Raw genomic sequence first — 6,000 nt, 5'->3', positions numbered from 1 at the left:
ACAGGCAAAGAGTTCTCTTCCTCACATTTGGTGCAAGGCCTGGCAGAAGGGATGGGGTTTCTTTGCTCCTTGAATGACTGAGTCTGGCATGGGCACAGGAATTGATGCTGAGGTTGCTCCTCATCAGACCTGGTGTGGGTTCATGGCACCCAGGACATGGCCCAGCCAGCTGCCATCCCTCCTCACTGCACATCCATGCATCTGCCTCTGCTGGGGATTTTTAGCCTTTCTTATTTTGCCCGCTAGAATCAGTAATTCCATGCCTTTATCTGCAGCTATTATTATAATTTATATTAAAGCAAGAATCAAGTTTCTCATGCAATTACTGGGCTGTAGAACCTGAGGCTTGAAGAAAAGTAAATAACCATGGCAACTGATTGACAGAACCATGTGCAGTGCCTGGGGGACAAGAGGGGCAGTGGGACCCTGGGGTGCATCAGGAAGAGCAGTGCCAGCAGGTCAGGAGTGATCCTGCCCCTCTGCCCAGCCCTGTGAGGCACATCTGGACAGCTGTGTCCAGCTCTGGCATCAGCAGCACAGGAGGGACATGGAGCTCCTGGAGCGGGGCCGGCAGAGGCTGCAGAGATGGTTTAGGGCCTGGAGCATCTCCCTGCCAGGGAAAGGCTGAGGGAGCTGGGGCTGTCCAGGCTGGAGAGGAGCCCCAGCTGAGAGGGGCCCTCAGCCCTGGTGTCCCTGTGTGCAGGGAGGCTCAGAGCAGGCCCAGGCTCTGCTCCGGGGCCCAGCAATGGCACCAGAGCCACGGGCAGGGACTGAGCCCAGGAGGTTCCACTGGACATGAGGCAGAACTTCTGTCCTGGGCAGGGCCCAGGCACTGAACAGATTGTCCAGAGAGGGTGGGGAGTCTCCTCACTGGAGATATTCCAGACCCCTCTGGACACAATCCTGTGCCCTGTGCTCTGGGATGGCCCTGCTGGAGCAGGGAGGTGGGACCAGTGAACCACTGTGGTGCCTTCCAAACTGACCCATGCTGGCATTCTGTGAAGAGCTTAGAAGGCTGTTTTTTTTTTTTACTTTTATTTCCTGACTCCTCATCTAAACCAATTACAAGTTCTCTGAAGCAACACCTCTTAAGCACAGCCAGTTCATTTTGCCCTAGAGAGAAAGGCAGGGCCAGCTGGGGCCACCACAGTGGCAGAGTGGGACAGTTCAGGTGGTGAACTCAGAGGGATCTTTGCCCAAATAAGATCAGATAGGCAGGGCTGAGGACTCCTCTGCATGTGACTCCTCCTCAGCTGGAAAAGGCAGATGCTAAAGAGACTTTGCTAATTTCCCCTGCCTGGAAACCTGTAATGAACTCAGAGCAGAACATCTGTTAGCTTCTCCTAACTGGCAAGGGCTGAAAGCCAAGAGCCATGCCTTGGGGCCAATTTGCTGGCCTGTCTACAGTGCAGGGGAAAGTCTAAGCCCTGGAGAAAGGCTGGTGCACTCTGTCTGTGAGCAGACAAAGCTGGCAGGTGTCACTGGGAGCCCAGGGGTGACACAGCTTATGGGACAGGAGAAAGGTTTCCTTCATTCATGCAAATGTTTGTGAAGAACTCCAGTCAATCATGTCACACACATTCTATACTGCAAAAGTCTACATTTGTCCATGGATGAGATGCTAAAAAATGTCATACCTTGGCATGTGGCACAAGTCATGAGGGAGACTGCTGGATGCAAAGCCTTCCTGCCCACTGACAGGCTGAAACAGCCTGCATCTGCCCAGTGCCTGTCAGGATGGGACATTCAGAGATGCCCAGGGCACTGCAGGTAATGGAGATGCTGCAGCCTTGTTCCTGGAGTAATTTAACTGGGATTAAATCTTCCCTTTCCCAGCAAGGTTAATCATCCAGTGCTGCAGAACCCCAGAAGGGGCAATGTGTGCATCTCAAACACTGACAGCCAGAGGGCTGTGGAGCCAACCAAGGATTGTTGGAAATAGCAAACAATAACAAGCTGTGGGAAAGAACAAGGTGTGGACAGCAAAGGGGGCCATGGGGAGCTAGGGCAGCACTTCTCTGGGACAAGCACCCTTGTTCTAGCTCCTGGAGAGAAGCACAACACAGCACAGAGCAGGCACAGGGATGAGGCTGAGTGGGCATGGAGTGTAGGGAGGAATCAACACCATCCAAGACCCCCTTAGCCCTCCCACCCATTTCAAGAAAGGTCTGAAAGAAGGGACTGTGCCTAAGAATTAATTTGCACAGAAAATATAACCCTGTCTTTAGGGTAGGAAAAACTTACCTATAAAAAGGTATCCCCACCAATCCCAGGCAGCATGCCCCAGGACATCCCATGGGCTGGATCAGTATCAGAACTGGTGTTCTGTTTTTCTCTCTTTCCTCCTTTTCATCTTACCCCTTTATCCAGCCCCCACTGATGTGTGCTTATATAGTAGGTCAGGGACTAACCTACCAATTTCCATGTTAAGGGTGTAACTTACTAATATGTTTTTATGTTTTTGCAGACCCTCTGACTTTCGTTGCTCCTTTTGACCACGAGCATCTACGAATCTTGGGTGCTCTCCTCCCCTTAAGAGTGGGTTGTCACAGGTGCATGCAAACTGTGTCCCTTACTCCCAAGTAACATCAGTAAAATCAGGTGAATGTCGTGTCCCCAAGACACTGCTGGCATGGGATACCCAACAACATCATAGTTAAGGTCACCCCTCCAAGCCAGCCTGAAAAAAAATCTACAAGCTCTTAAGACATTTAGCTATATAAACATACATTAAAACCTTTCCAAGGGATGATAAAATCTAAAGGAAAATTGTTGGAAAAGTAAAAACTTCAAAGGTTGATTCCAATTTTGTGCTGTAGGTTTAACCTGGTCTACGTTATGCTGGCTTGGTGATTGTCTATGTCCCTGAAAAACATCACTGCCTAGTCCAGAGTTAAATGCTGGCAGCATCTTCCCTGTCACTTCAGCTTTCCAGGAAGAGAACATTGGTAACATTTTTCAGGTAAAATGCTGATTACTGCTACATCATCCTCAGACTGAATTTCTGCATCTTGGAACAGTCAAGATGTTTCCAGGAAAGGCTTGCAAACAATTATCACACTTTTGTTCTCCATCAGTCACCCACAGCTTAGCAAAACTTGTGGGCCACCTTTTATTTTTTGTGATATCCAATTCAGACCAAAGCTTCCAGTTTTACCTCTGTTAGTCAACTATACTTCATATTTCATATTTGCCCTTTCCTGGAGGCAGAATTATTCCAAAATAGATGGAAGAGGATTAAACTAAATGTGGAACCTTTATCACTTCTGAATGTTGCACATCAGTAACTTGTGCCCTCCAATAAACAAATGCCTGCATATCACAAAATAATCAAGCCCAAAGTCTAGGAAAACTGTCTCCAGCCAAGACCACAGGGATTTTATAATAAAGCACAAATTGTGAATGCATGTTAGTAGTATCAATCTGGAAGACACTATTTCTGCATGGTCAGTGCAAACAGCTTTATGAAAGTGAAGAAACAGCTGAATGGGCATTTATTATTTACTCTTAGGAGGATTACTAATGAGTTGCTAAGTGTTAGTTACTGTTTTAAAGTTTTGCTATTTTATATCATGTTAATAAAATTTATCATTACAAACACAGTCTCTCATATGCCAAGAGGGCTACAACTCTGCTAATCCCCTTTTACCAGTCAGTTGTTTCTTCATTTATGTCCTTATTTCCAAGAATATTGCAAAGTCTCTGGGGCAAGCTGCTTCTTTCCTAGAGAAGGAGAATGGATTTGTTCAGTTGTTAGCATTTGTGAAACAGAAGAAGTGCACTGACCAAAGCCAGGAAATTCAGAATTCATGTGCAAGGCAAGGCTCCAATTAAAAAACTCCTCATCTACCTATTCTCAACCCAAGTACCTCATTTGGCTCACCCTCTACTGAGAAAAGGGTTGTATCTTGCTTGATTAACACCACACAGACAGGAAGAAATGCCAAAAGTGGGAACTGCAATGTTCTTAGCCTGGGTCAGTGAATCAGGAGGAGCTTTCCATATGGGGAGTGCCCATTCTCTTTCTTTTTCTGTACCTTTTTTGTGTGACCCTACCTGGTAGTGAGAGGACTAAAACACTGAACAAACTTTTAAATTGCAGATTTGGATTGTTCTGCTATCAATTTGTGTATTTCACATAGTGTATCAATTATGTATTTATGTATTTCACATAATGTATCAATTAATTGATACATTAAATTAGGAACAAACTTCCCTACTACTTTCCTTGTATGCTTTGGACAATCAGCAAGATGTACTTGTAAGAAATCTGTCTTTTCTTTCTCTGAAGGACTGTATATCAGAATATATCATTAATCTCCTACTACCAGAGCAGGTTTTCCTGCTCCATTTTCAATATTCTGATGACTTTCACTAGTTTCTTGGTGTTTATACATACAAATTGATAAAGAAGAGTCTTTTTCTCAGAATAGTCACCCTTAATACTGCTTCTTTAATTTTATTTGAATGGTAAAATAACTACTGAGAAATATGTTGGAGCCTCCCAAGTGTCTTGAGAAATCAAATATCTCTGCATTGCTCTGAAGTATATTGCTACTAATAATATAGTCACAGTATCACCTCAGTGCAGGTAAGGAAAATAATCTCTATTGACTTTGAAGGTGGCTTATGCATTTGGAACAATATATTCAATTAACACACAATCTACTTATCTGATAATAGCTAAAGATACTGTGTTTGCTGAGAAAAGACAATACTTAGTCATTAAGCATCATTTAGAATATTAACTATTTTAAAAATCTGTTTGGTAATAGCAAGAATTCTACTCTTCTACTCTCCTTCCAGCTGGTACTCCTTTCAAACAATTAATTGCAATTTTTCAGTCTCTTCTGTTTCAGATGTGAACTAGTCCTTCTCCACATTACTCTGTGCCCATCTGAAACCCCAGCTGGACTGAATGCCACACAAGCTGTGGGCAGTGATGTTTCAGCTGAGCAGCACAATCTGAGACAAGCAAGGGGCTGCCCAGTGGGGAAGCAAGTGCATGAAAAAAAGCCTTGTGATCAGATTTGGAAGATCTGGTTCAACTCTAGGCTAGACTTTGAATCTGATATTAAGACAGACACTTCCCCTACCTGAGGCATAACCTCAGCTGGGATAAACTGCTGTAAACTCACAGCATCCATGGTGCTATGCCAGCTTTACACCAGCTGCTGAGCTACTCTCTTACCTCTGAATTCCCTCATGCCAAGTGATGGCTTTTTTGCATTTACTGGGGCACTGCTTGCTTTCTTTGTCCCCAGGTACATTTTTTCCTGTGAAAACTGTAACCTGCTTAAGGGAAGAAATTCCTTTTCCTCTGTTTGTACAAGACACAGCACAACAGAGAGCTGATCTTGCCTGGAGCTTCTAGGCTTTATAATACTGGTTATTCTTTAATTATAATTAAATATGATTAGCCCTTAAGAAATGAACAGTAGCTGCCCTTTAGGTTTTTTTTTTTTTTTAATGGGCTGTAAGAAAACAAATCTGGAGCTTTAGAAACTGGAAGATAGGAGAATGTAGGATTTGTATTGTAGATGACTGCATTTTTGTTTGCAACTGTGTACTGGCAAGATGTACCCCTCCAAGGAGTATTAAAAAATTTCAAGAATAGTGTACTGGATGCTCAAGCACACTTTAAGGCAGACAGCTTCAAAACTCACTTCAGCAAAGGGGGAACCAAGCCACAGCCATGGTAAAGGACTTACCCAAAATCATGTGCTGGTGGTGTGTCTAAGGAATGATGTATCCCAGTGCTCTCCATCAATCATCAGAGGCTTTTGTGCCACTCTGTAGGTGCCAATAACATTGTCTTGGTTTGGACATAAAATATTCAGTATCTCTGCTCACTAGAATGAATGAATTAATGATTCACCCATATTTTAGGAGCTCCTGCTGTATTTCCATAAAAGGCCTTTGCTACTGAGCACAAGTGTTGACATTGAGCTACCAGACCCACAGCCTTACCTAAAACCAGGATGAACTCCCTGCAGATGA

Source organism: Zonotrichia leucophrys, chromosome 1A (genome assembly GCF_028769735.1).
Source record: "Zonotrichia leucophrys gambelii isolate GWCS_2022_RI chromosome 1A, RI_Zleu_2.0, whole genome shotgun sequence".
NCBI lineage: Eukaryota > Metazoa > Chordata > Aves > Passeriformes > Passerellidae > Zonotrichia > Zonotrichia leucophrys.
The sequence above is the reverse complement of the archived record's forward strand: the minus strand, read 5'-3'. Positions refer to the sequence as shown.